The sequence below is a fragment of the Hippocampus bargibanti genome, linkage group LG14 (genome assembly GCF_051943395.1).
Source record: "Hippocampus bargibanti isolate YZ-2025 linkage group LG14, ASM5194339v1, whole genome shotgun sequence".
Classification (NCBI taxonomy): domain Eukaryota; kingdom Metazoa; phylum Chordata; class Actinopteri; order Syngnathiformes; family Syngnathidae; genus Hippocampus; species Hippocampus bargibanti.
The window spans coordinates 708-14,056 of NC_142747.1; the positions used below are offsets into that span (position 1 = coordinate 708).

A 13,349-nucleotide genomic window follows, 5' to 3' on the forward strand; every position below is an offset into this window, starting at 1 on the left:
TCAGTAATGTCAACATTGATTTAATAAACTACGGGGTTAACATTGTAGATATTTATTTTGATTTCGAGGGGTTATACAGACCTGTACCGAATGTAGGTAGGTTATCTCAGGAGTGGTGCTCAGCTCTTTCTGATGAATGCGAGAAGAGCTCAAGACCGACGTACATGAAACTGACAAATCTGTGTTCTTAATTTCCATGCTGCGTACCACAGCAACTTAGCTGCCTAACAGTCAAACCGGTTAACCGGCTGACTAATCAAACCCCTTAACTTTACCCAATCATGATTTTGTTTTAAATATTGTTTTTATTTTAAAGTGTCCTTGGGTGTTCAGAAAGGCGCTTGTAAATTAAATGTATTATTATAAACCTCCTGTATAATGCCTGAATTCTACATTAAACCCAACGCACACCCCAACTCGAATCCACGATCCATAAAAACAGGGGTGTCCCAACTTGGCACCCGACCGCTGTCCTTCCATAGTCCAACTTCCCTGGGTGGGACACACCAGATTCAAACAATCAGCTCATCAGCCAGCATTTGAACGATCCTGATTGTTTGAAAGAGATGTGCTCATCCGGGGACAGCAAGAAAACAGACAGAACAGTGGCCATTGAGGGGCAAGCTTCGACATTCCCTGGTTTCTGGGTTTCCCGGATTACGAGATAGGTGGCCTTACTACCCATCTATTTAAAACTGCATTTTCTGTCTGGCTCTCTTGTTAACATTTATAATTGTATTTTATGCATTATATTTATGAATGCATTATTTATTTTTAATTTATTTATTGAAGTACCTATGCTTGACTGTGACTGTAAAGTGTCCTTGAGAGCTTTGAAAGGCGCTTAAAATAAAATATATTACTCATTCATCAGGAAGAGCTGCGCACCGCCAACCACGTCCACTTTGTCACCGACGAGCATCTTTTTCAGCATTCCGTCAGTATCGATGAAGCTGCCCATCTGAACACTGGCGCTGGGGGAGGCATAAACAGACGTATTCATGATAATTGAATGCACAATGAATTATACTGACCTGCACTGAATATTGGAAACTCACCACCCTCCAGCAATGGGTCAAACATGCTGTATGCATGCAGCCAGCATTAACATGCTCCTGGAACATCAAGAAAAACAGGACGGCGGTCATTGAGGATCAGGTTTGGACATTCCCTGGTTTCAGGGGTTCGCAGATTCAGAGTTCGGTGGCATTACTCGTTCATCAGGAAGAACTCCACCGCCAACCACGTCCACTTTCTGTCGCCGGTGGGCATAGTGTTTAGCATTCCGTCGGTCTTGATGAAGCTGCCCACTGACCACCGGTGCTGGGGGAGGCATACACGTCAGTAATGTCAACATTGATTTAATAAACTACGGGGGTTAACGTTGTAGATATTTATTTTGAATTCTCGGGGTTATACAGACCTGTGCCAAATGTTGGTGGGTCATCTCAGGAGTGGTGCTCAGCTCTTTCTGATGAATGCGAGTAGAGCTCAAGACCTCGACGTACATGAAACTGACAAATCCATCTGTGTTCTTAATTTCCATGCTGCGTACCACAGCAACCTAGCTGCCTAACAGTCAAACCGGTTAACCGGCTGCCTAATCAAACCTTGAACCCCTTAACTTTACCCAATCATGATTTTATTGTAAAGTGTCCTTGGATGATCAGAAAGGCGCTTGTATTTTTAAATGCATTATAATTATTATTATAAATTATTATTATTATAAACCTCCGGTATTATGCCTGAATTCTACATTAAACCCAAAGCACACCAACTCGAATCCGGGATCCATAAAAACGGGGGTATCCCAACTTGGCACTCGACCGCTGTCCTTCCATAGTCCAACTTCCCTGGGTGGGGCACACGAGATTCAAACAATCAGCTCATCAGCCAGCATTTGAACGATCCTGATTGTTTGAATGAGATGTGTTCATCCTGGGACAGCAAGAAAACAGACAGGACAGTGGCCATTGAGGGGCAAGCTTTGACATTCCGTCATTTCTGGGGTTCACGGATTACAAGATAGGTGGCCTTACTACCCACCTATTTAAAATTGCATTTTCTGTGTCGCTCTCTTGTTACCATGTATAATTGTAATTTATTTCTTATATTTAATTAATTTATTTGTTTATTTTATTTATGTATGCATTCGTTTTGTATTTACTTATTTTAGTACCCATGCTTGTCTGTGACTGTAAAGTGTCCTTGAGAGCTTTGAAAGGCGCTTAAAATAAAATATATTACTCATTCATCAGGAAGAGCTGCACACCGCCAACCACATCCACTTTGTCGCCGGCAGGCATCTTGTTCAGCATTCCGTCAGTATCGATGAAGCTGCCCATCTCAACACCGGCGCTGGGGGAGGCATAAACAGACGTATTTATGATGATTGAACGCACAATGAATTATCCTGACCTGCACTGAACATTGGAAATTCACCTCCGTCCAGCAATGGGTCAAACACACTGTATGCCTGCAGCCAGCATTAACGTCTCCTGGAACATCAAGAAAAACAGGACGGCGGTCATTGAGGATCAGGTTTGGACATTCCCTGGTTTCAGGGGTTTGCAGATTAAGCGTTCTGTGGCGTTACTCATTCATCAGGAAGGGCTCCACACCGCCAACCACGTCCACTTTCTGTCGCCGGTGAGCATATTGTTTAGCATTCCGTCGGTCTTGATGAAGCTGCCCATCTGACCACCGGCACTGGGGGAGGCATAAACGTCAGTCATGTCAACATTGATTTAATAAACTACCGGGGTTAACATTGTAGATAGTTATTTTGATTTCTAGGGGTTATACAGACCTGTGCCGAATGTAGGAGTGGTGCTCAGCTCTTTCTGATGAATGCAAGTAGAGCTTAAGACCTCTACGTACATGAAATTGACAGATCTGTGTTCTTAATTTCCATGCTGCGTACCACAGCAACCTAGCTGTCTAACAGTCAAACCGGTTAACCGGCTGTCTAATCAAACCTCGAACCCCTTAACTTCACTCAATCATGATTTTATTGTAAAGTGTCCTTGGATTTTCAGAAAGGTGCTTGTAATTTTAAATGTATTATTATAAACCTCCGGTATTATGCCTTAATTCTACATTAAACCCAAAGCACACCCCAACTCGAATCTGGGATCCATAAAAACAGGGTGTGTCCCAACTTGGCACTCAACCGCTGTCCTTCCATAGTACAACTTCCCTGGGTGGGACACACCAGATTCAAACAATCAGCTCATCAGTCAGCATTTGAACGATCCTGATTGTTTGAATGAGATGTGTTCATCCTGGGACAGCAAGAAAACAGACAGGACAGTGGCCATTGAGGGGCAAGCTTTGAAACTCCCTGGTTTCTGGGGTTCGCGGATTACGAGATAGGTGGCGTTATAACCCACCTATTTAAATTAGCATTTTCTGTGTAGCTCTCTTGTTACCATTTATAATTGTTTTTTATTTATTATATTTAATTAATGTATGTTATTTATTATTTTATTTATTTTATTTTATTTTAGTACCTATGCTTGTCTGTGATTGTAAAGTGTCCTTGAGAGCTTTGAAAGGGGCTTAAAATAAAATCTATTACTACTCATTCATCGGGAAGAGCTGCACACCACCAACCACATCCACTTTCTGTCGCCGGCGGGCATCTTGGTCAGCATTCCATCAGTGTCGATGAAGCTGCCCATCTGAACACCGGCGCCGGGGGAAACATAAACAGACATATTCATGGTGATTGAATGCACAATTAATTATACTGACCTGCACTAAATATTGGAAACTCACCTCCCCCCCAGCAATGGGTCAAACATGCAGTATGCCTGCAGCCAGCATTAACACAATCCGGGAACACAAAGAAAACTGACAGGACGGCGGTCATTGAGGACCAGGTTTGGACATTCGCTGGATTCTGGGGTGGCACTGTCCAATACCCCACAAAGCAATGGAAGCGACGTCATCTTCGACTTCGATGGACTGCCAAGAGAGATATACTGGGTATATAGTGGTCTATATACTGTATGGGTAGGGGAAATATGATACATTATTTTTGTTTTTGATTACCATAATGTATTGTTATCCTACAAAAAATGCTCTATATCTCTTCCTCCTCATCACATTCTATGGGATATTTAGTATTGAACAACTTCAAGTTAATGTCGAGGGTGGATAGAAATCGAAATGGAATCTTTAAAATTATGTTTTCTCAGTAGGAGATAGATAAGCATTTCTTCATGTAATATAAACCCTTACAAAATAAATTGATCCCACCCAAAAAATCTGAATTGCATTCAGACCTGCACCGTGAACATCGCACTGAAGTACATATTCCTGATTTTGTAGAACTCAATATATTTATTCTGTGTTTACTACTAATAGGTAAATTGGATGGTAGGGCGGAGCTGGTGAAGATCTCTGAAGGTAAACTGTTATCTAGTGGCTTGTGAATGTGTTATCATTTGATGTATAAAAACTACACAACTGTTACAAAACAGACCAATGATGACTTTAGACAGCACTGGCCTGTGTCTTAACTTTTGGAGGAATATTAATTTACTGTCCCATTTTATATAGGGAAGGAAGAAGTAAAAATGAAGGTAAAAAGTGGACAGAAGAAGAAATCCACGCTGTGGAGAAAATCTTGATGGACTCCATCAGGTCTCTCAAGGTTCCGGGATAAGACAAATGCATGAACTGCATTAAAGCTTCACCAGAAGAATTGAAAGGGAGAACTTGGAAGGCAGTTAAATATTTTGTGAAAAACCTCATTGATAAATTAATGAGAATGTCCGCAAAACGCAGTTAAGGTTAGGTTCGAAACTAAGGAAAGGTTAGGTTTGGCAGCTGGAACAATGCACAGTTTTAATATCTGTTATATGTGTCATGTGCACTTGTTTGTGGCACATTTCATTACAACACAGAAACACTAGCTTTTATTTCAACATATTGAGTGTTTTTTTCTTGAATATTTGTCGACTTCTGGACACGCCAATTTTGTCCAGCACTCTTATTTCAGTCTTGAACGTTTTACACGCTGTTGTTAATATGAAAGCAATTTGTATTTATTTTCTTACCACAATGTCTTGAATGTTTGAAATTTCAGGTTGGTATTTCAATTATTAAAAAGATCGGAGGCTGCCATTGAAATTGGTACGTGAGCAGTGTTAATTTACTTGATTCTCTTCAATCTATTTTATAATTGTCATGTTATTTGTTATTTAGTTTTTTTGTTCTTTTGACTTCAAGACGGCGCCGCGAGAGTGGCTGCCTTTCCAGCAGCTTCTGTATTTTGCTTTTCTACTTTCATTTCTTTCATAACTATGCTGCTGTGAAATGTAAATTTCTACACTGCGAGACTAATAAAGGCAAATTCGATCCAATCCAATAAATATGCGAGAAAAAGTATTTCTTCTCGCAATTTAGATTGAAAATTGAGAAAATTAAAACATTGTCAGTTAGGTCCAATCTGCACAGGTTGTTAGTCAATATGTAATTAAAAGACAAGACAAGAGATGTTTTCCATAGATTCAGAATCAGAATCAGAATACCTTTATTCGTCCCGCAATGGGGAAATTTGCAGTCCACAGCAGCAATTGAAGAGGGATGGGGTTGGGGTGGGAGTGAAAGGATAGAAAACAAGATATTCTAAGCATAACAAAATAAAAATGTCAACTGTATACTGTGCAAATGTAGATGTGCAAAAACCGTTCTATAAACAAGACTGTACATAGTGCAGAATCAAGAGATGCATTTAGATATATTGCAACAACCCATATTAACAAGTGTCCAGTTTTTTTTTGTTTTTTTCACATGTGATCATTGGGAATTGTGAAGCCTGACAGCAGTCGGTAGGAACGAGCGGCGGTACCTCTCCTTCTTGCAGCGCGGGTGTAATAGTCTCTGGCTAAAGGAGCTACCCAGAGCTGTCAGGATGGGCAGGAGGGGGTGGGAGGGGCTGTCCGTCATAGCTTTTAGTTAGATTAAACATAAAAATCTAAAAACTACACAAAGAGCATACCAAGTGTTGGAACTCAGCACATTTATGAAACAAAAATTGGCTGGCAGCACCAATGGGATGTAATTCACAGATAAATAATAAAGAATAGCACATTGAAAAGTCCAATACTGGGTTGTGACAGAACCTGGCAGACCTACATCTGGTGCTTGATTATTTTGTCGGATATCATGTCAGAAAATGGGAGGGGGCTTGGACCCAGTTGTGCATGTGAACAAAATATTTCACAATTTATGTGTTCAAAATTTAGAATTGTCAAAAAATATAAGATCATGGCTCCTGGAAAACACAATAGTTGACCTTACAGGCTCTAAATATGGTCTCTTGAAAAAAATAAGCGCCACCTGCTGGTAAGTCCCCACGGAGTTGCGAAAAACCTGGAAAAATTACATCAAGAATTATGCCATTTTAAAGTGATATCTGGGTGAGCACAGGCTAAAAAAATGTGGGTCCTAAAATCACATTTTTATGAGTTTCATAAATACAGTAAAGTCTCGTTATATCGATATTCAAGGGAGTCCGAAAAAATATCGATATAACCGGGACTATCGATATATCCGACCCTGTTTGCATGTAATTTTCTCCGTGCATGCATAGAAATAGTATCGATATAACCGGGGCTATCGATATATCCGATATCGATATAACGAGACTTTACTGTATGTTTTTTTCATGTTTGAAATTGGGTTCCCACGGGTCAAAACCTTTGCACACCATGTCCCCACCATGTAGCAAAACGTGTATGCGTGTGTGTGTGTGTGTGTGTGTGTGTGTGTGTGTGTGTGTGTGTGTGTGTGCGCGCGCGCGTGAATAGAATTTCCCATAGGTTCTCGATGTAATACAAGGATGTGTGTAGAATATAAAAACTGGAATGAGTTTCGGTGGCTCAATACTGGCTGGCCATATATGGGCCAAAGTTGTAAATTGATACCCGACACACATCTTTCATGCCACAACCGGCCCACATCTGGTTTGTGAGAGTTCTTTGACGCTTCTGAGTCGTGTTCGGCCCACATGCACACAGCAGAATCACCTCCAGATCAACACCGGGAAAACCAAGGAGCTGGTGGTGGACTTCTGCAGGAAACAATCCTCTCCTGCACCATTGAACATCCAGGGTTCGGACATTGAGAGGGTGACCTCCTACAAGTACCTGGGTGTTACTCTCAACAATAAACTGGACTGGACAACAAACACGGATGCCCTAATCAAAAAGGGACAGAGTCGCCTCTTCCTACTCAGGAAACTGAGGTCTTTTGGAGTTCAGGGGTCACTTCTAAAGACTTTCTATGACTCTGTGGTGGCATCAGCCATCCACTATGGCATTGTCTGCACACACAGAGTCGCCTCTTCCTACTCAGGAAACTGAGGTCTTTTGGAGTTCAGGGGTCACTCCTAAAGACTTTCTATGACTCTGTGGTGGCATCAGCCATCCACTATGGCATTGTCTGCTGGTCAGGCAGCATCACCACCCGGGACAGAAAAAGACTGGAGCGCCTTGTCAAGCGGGCCAGTTCTGTCGTGGGCTGCTCGCTGGACTCTCTGGAGGAGGTGGGCAACAGACGGACGCTAGCTAAACTAAAAGCTATGATGGATTGGATTGGATTGGATTGGATTTGCCTTTATTAGTCTCGCAGTGGAGAAATTTACATTTCACAGCAGCAAAGTTATGAAAGAAATGGACAGCCCCTCCCACCCCCTCCTGCCCACCCTGACAGCACTGGGTAGCTCCTTTAGCCAGAGACTATTACACCCGCGCTGCAAGAAGGAGAGGTACCACCGCTCGTTCCTACCGACTGCTGTCAGGCTTCACAATTCTCAATGATCACATGTGGAAAAAAGAAAAAGGGGGAAAAAAACTGGACACTTGTAAATATGGGTTGTTGCAATATATCAAAATGCATTTCTTGATTCTGCACTATGTACAGTTTTTTTTTCTCTTATGGAGCAGTTTTGCACATTTACATTGCACAGTATACAGTTGACATTTTTATTTTGTTATGCTTAGAATATCTTGTTTTCTATCCTTTCACCCCACCCCTACCCCATCCCTTTTCAATTGCTGCTGTGGACTGCAAATTTCCCCATTGTGGGACGAATAAAGGTATTCTGATTCTGATGCATTATGCTGTGCCAGATTCATGCCGAATCCGGGCCAGATGCCTTTGCTGACTGGGAGCACTCTAAAAGTTAGAATGTTCCATTGAAGGACAACCAACACTATTTTTTTGTTTCTTATCTGACATCAGAAAAACATTTTATAGAATCTAAAATACCCAAAACATGCAGGCTAATATTTTTAGTCAAATGAGCTCGAAACCGGGGAGATTCAGAAAGTCCCGCCCCTTGTTCAAGACGTCACTTTGGGTCACAAACTGCCTTGCTCCAGAATCAAAACAATGTCTTCAGAGTTCAGATTCGGAGCAGATACTTTCTTGTTACTCATCCAGTTATGAATATGATTCAAATAGTTCTAAAGAGGAAAGCATCAGTGTTTGCACTCGATTAAATAAGTCCTTCCGTATTTGTGTAAACTTACACCTACTTTATGCATGTTACCGTGGCTGTGACACAATGATTCACCATTACGTTATTTATGTAGTTTTCCTTCTAATTTCACGATCAACACAGTGTTTTCAGATGAAAAAAAGTACCCAAAATGCCTTGTGTGTTGCTTTCTCGGCCAGCGGCGTTCCCTCCGTGACGTCACTTAGGGCATCGTCATCAACTCGAAAACAAGACTTCATGAATATTCAGCACGAGTCTTAAAACGTAAAATATAGCTATATAATCAGAATCATCTTTATTGCCAAGTATGTAGAACACACAAGGAATTTGTTTCCGGTCGAACACGCTGCACTAGTATCATCATCCAAAAAATTGCAAAGCTGCACTATACAGTTCAATTTGGGCTACTGTTCAGAGTTAATGGCTTGGGGGAAGAAGCTGTTTAAATGTCTGCTGCATTTGGTGCGCATGGATCGGTAGCGCTTGCCTGAGGGGAGTAGCTGGAAAAGGTGGTGGGCAGGGTGCGGAGGGTCCAGTATGATTTTCCGCACCCGAGTTTGGATTCTTGCAGTGTGCAAGTCCTCGAGAGTGGGTAGGGCGGTACCAATGATTTTTTCCGCCGTCCAAACTGTCCGTTGAAGTCGGATTTTGTCCATTTTTGTGGCGGCCCCGAACCAAACGGTGATGGATGAACACAGGATGGATTCGATGACAGCCGTGTAGAAATGTTGCAGCACCTCCTGTGGCAGGCCATGCTTCTTTAGCAGCCTCAGGAAGTACATTCTCTGTTGGGCCTTTTTCAGGATAGAGTTGGTGTTGACCTCCCACTTCATGTCCTGGGAGACTTGAAGGTCTCAACGGTTGACACCAGGCAGTTGGATAGTGTGAGTGGTAGCTGTGGTGATGGATGTTTCCTGAAGTCCACGATCATCTCTACTGTCTTGAGCGTGTTCAGCTCCAGGTTGTGAAGGCTGCACCAGAGCTCCAGCTGCTCCACTTGTTGTCGGTACGCAGACTCGTCGCTGTCTTTGATGAGACCGATGACCGTGGTGTCGTCTGCGAACTTTATGAATTTGACAGCTGGGTGCTTTGAGGTGCAGTCGTTCGTGTAGAGAGAGAAGAGCAATGGAGAGAGGACGCATCCCTGCAGGGCTCCAGTGCTCGTGGTTCGTGTTGAGGATGATATTTTCCCCAGTCTGACCTATTGTGTTCGTCCTGTCAGGAAGCTGAGGGTCCACTGGCAGATCGTAGGGGCACACCTAGCTGGAGAAGTTTGGGGATGAGGAGTTCTGGGATGATGGTATTTAACGCAGAGCTGTAGTCCACAAACAGGATCCTTGCGTAGGTTCCTGTGTTGTCGAGGTGGTCGAGGATGTGGTGCAGTCCGATGTTGACTGCATACTCCACAGACCTGTTTGCCCGGTAGGCAAACAATAATAATAATAATAATAATAATAATAATAATAATAAATAATAATAATTAATAATAATAATAATACATTTTATGCGCCTTTCAAAGCTCTCAAGGACACTTTACAGTCACAGACAAGCATAGGTACTATAATAAATAAAATATAATCACAAATAGAATGCAATAAATAAAATACAATTATAAATAGAAACAAGAGAGAGAGCTACACAGAAAATGCAATTTTAAATGTGTGGCTTTTGAGATGGGACTTGAAGGTGGAAAATGAATCGATGTTATGAATGTTGGGAGGAAGTGAGTTCCAAAGTTTGAGGGCAGAGCAGCTGAAGGCTGTCACCCATCGTGCTGAGACAGGCAGGGGGGCACACAGAGGCGGTGGGAGGAAGAGGATCTGAGGGAACAAGAGGGAATAGAAAGTTGAAGAAGGTCAGATAGGTAAGGGTTGGGGGGCAAGGTTATGGATAGCTTTAAATTTATAAAGAAGAATTTTTAAAGTTAATTCTACATTTGACCAGGAGTCGGTGGAGCTCTTGGAGGATGGAGGTGATGAGGTGAAAGGATGAGGTTCTGGTGATGATCCAGGCTGAAGAATTCTGGACGACTTGAAGTTTGTGGAGAAGTTTCTGAGGGACACCAAACAGAAGTGAATTGCAATAGTCAATCCGAGATGTGACAAGTCTATGAACGAGGATAGCAGTGGTGTGAGGAGGGTGGGACGGGCGAAGACGATTGATATTGCGTAGGTGGAAGTACGCAGACCGGGTTAAGTTATTTCTTTGGGAGTAGAAAGATAGTGTGCTGTCAAGGATGACACCTAAATTTTTCACCTGGTGGGAGGGAGAAACGGTCAAATTGTCAATAGTGAGAGAGAAACTGTTTGCTTTGCTCAATGTGGTTTGGTACCAACGTGGAGAATTTCAATTTTTTCGCTGTTAGGTTTGAGGAAGTTATGTGTAAACCAGGATTTAATTTCAGAGGGGCAGAGTGAAAGGGAAGAAGGTGGAAGAGAGGTGTCAGGTTTTGCTTAAAATGAAATGTATTATTATGAAAGGAAAGTATTGTACTCACGAGAGAAATGATGCACAGCAGTGTCAATCATTGGTCTGGGAACTCGACAAACATTCTATTCTGCGCATGCGCTTAAAAAGGCTTCACAATTTCCGGGTATCACACGATCAGCTCGTTTCGTAGGTGATATCAATCATAAAATTTCCTCAATCGTGTCTTTGCCTCACACACACATCCACACACGCACGCTCAACAGAAAGAAAGAAGTTGAAAAAAAAAAATACAGGAGCTGCGAGAAAGGCAGCCTCTCCACGGCGCCATCTTGAAATCAAAAGAACAAAAACAAAACTATATAACAAATAATATGACAACACAGACACAGAGTCATTCATTCTAAGCATTTTCTGTCCCCTCTTTGTTACATGAAGCAGTTTTATACCAAAAAGGAGGATCCAAGTGTCCTTTTCACCAGTGGATCAGGGACGTCAGGGTGGATTGTGCACGTCTACAACAAGCTAAATGTTGAAAGCAAACAGGAAGCTGTAGCATCCATTGACAAAAAGAGATTGTCTCACATCTCCTGTCCCACGTAAATCCGTTTCAATTCCAAGCCGCGACAGTTCCACAAATGCATTGGTGCTCTGCACTGACGCTCCTTTCTTCTCATCGCGGGCTCAAGCCATGTATCCATCCAGCCGCAGACTGTCCAACAGCACAGACCTTTCCACTGAACAAAGCGGGGCTGTGAAGATGCTGCCCATTACAGCACAATCGGCCCACAGCTGTCCAGCGATGACAGTCAAATGGAACTGACATTCCTCCCATTCAAAAACAGTACAGTACTTGAATATTTGTGCTGCTTAAAATGCGCATCCTATCGGCAGAGACTTCTCAGAGAATGTTGTGATCAAAAATGCTGAAAAACAATCCATATCCGTTCCACATGATCAACAACCACACAAAGTGACAAAAGAAAACACAAAAAACAAGACAAAAAAACATGGCTCATGAGAGCACTTGCTGACGGCTGCCTACTCGGGTGCCATCTTGAACTTCTTTGAATTAGAATTCATGGACAAAATACAATTTTTGTCCTGCGGTTCAGATATTTTTAGGCCTGACGGTGCACATACAGTGAATGAAATTTATTGCAGCACTGATTGAACAAGCAACATAATGTGATCATCTGCAGCCAGCGATGGCCATGCGATGTGCCATAACTAGATGAGATGATTGTTGATCAGGCAAGAATGAGGAATGATGAAGAAAGGTTTACTCTTTGGACAAAATGGGGATGCTATGGGCCGGCGTGTCCGGCCGGCTCTTGCAAGTGTCAGCGACAGGAAATCGAATCGGGAATACGGAGGGAGGAGGAACCCTCGCTCCTTCCTCCCATCCTCGTTTGATTTGTCCCCGTAGATCACCCCCGGTAACGGGCTTCAGAGGGACGGGAGGTCCTCGCGTGGCGCTGACGATTTGACGCTTTGAAATGCGCCAATGACGCCTGACATATAAGGCAGAATGGCTTGCCCTTACGCTCAATCAAAAAATATAAACTCTCCCACTCTGTTAAAAACGTCCTGTGTTCGTCTTCATATTTTCGTTTTGCTGTGCATTTTTTCCCTGGCATTTTGAGAGCGAACTTGACGCAAATGAATTGTTTACGTCGTAAACAATTTGGGTCGAGTCTCTTACTGGTTGGCCACCCGTGGTTTACGATATAAATGATTTTCATCTCACGCACATGCGTGTTAACGTCACATGGTCAGCTTGATACCGTAATTTCACGACTATGAGGTGCACTTAAAGGTCTTAAATTTTCTCCAAAATGTGCAGCGCGCTATGGTTGTGAAATTACGCTACAGAGCAGGGATTTTCAACCACTGTGCCGCGGCACACTAGTGTGGCGTGAGAGATCGTCAGGTGTGCCGTGAGAAACTATCAAACACTCCTTTTTCAAAGTTAAAATTTTACAAACATGTATTCATCATTTTCTGCCAATATTATGTCATTGTCCTGTGTCCGTGCTGAAAAGACTGGGAGAGTAATTTAATATTCGTCCGTGTGGCAACACATCACTGATATCTCTTTCCTGCGAGATGTTTCGTGGTGTGCCGCAAAAAAAATCCAATGTAAAAAAAAACATGCCCTGGTTCAAAAAAGGTGGAAAAACACTGACATAGAGGATGAATGGCAGCGCCAGCGCCAAACATTTTTTACGCTTGTCATGTGGACGCCCCTTATTTCTATTTCTATACCCCCCAACCCTGCGCACACACAGAATATACAGACCTGTGTGTGTGTTTGTGTACTTGTCTTTCAGAAATGGGAAATACTGCATTTTTTAACAGCTACATAAAATGAGACGAAGTTAAAGACAAACATCAGGCTTTTTAT

The 13,349-nt window shown here is 42.5% G+C and overlaps 2 long non-coding RNA genes across 2 annotated transcripts; both read right to left on the reverse strand.

Moving 5' to 3' along the window:
• Positions 1–205: 205 nt before the first annotated feature.
• Positions 206–1,326, reverse strand: LOC148887915 (uncharacterized). Its single transcript, XR_016117242.1, has 3 exons — positions 1,214–1,326; positions 1,059–1,115; positions 206–974 (listed from the first exon to the last, which is right to left on the reverse strand). It is a non-coding gene; the product is annotated as an uncharacterized LOC148887915 (long non-coding RNA).
• An 844-nt stretch (positions 1,327–2,170) lies between these two features.
• Positions 2,171–3,337, reverse strand: LOC148887916 (uncharacterized). The gene is made up of 3 exons (XR_016117230.1): positions 2,597–3,337; positions 2,443–2,498; positions 2,171–2,358 (listed from the first exon to the last, which is right to left on the reverse strand). It is a non-coding gene; the product is annotated as an uncharacterized LOC148887916 (long non-coding RNA).
• Positions 3,338–13,349: the final 10,012 nt, after the last annotated feature.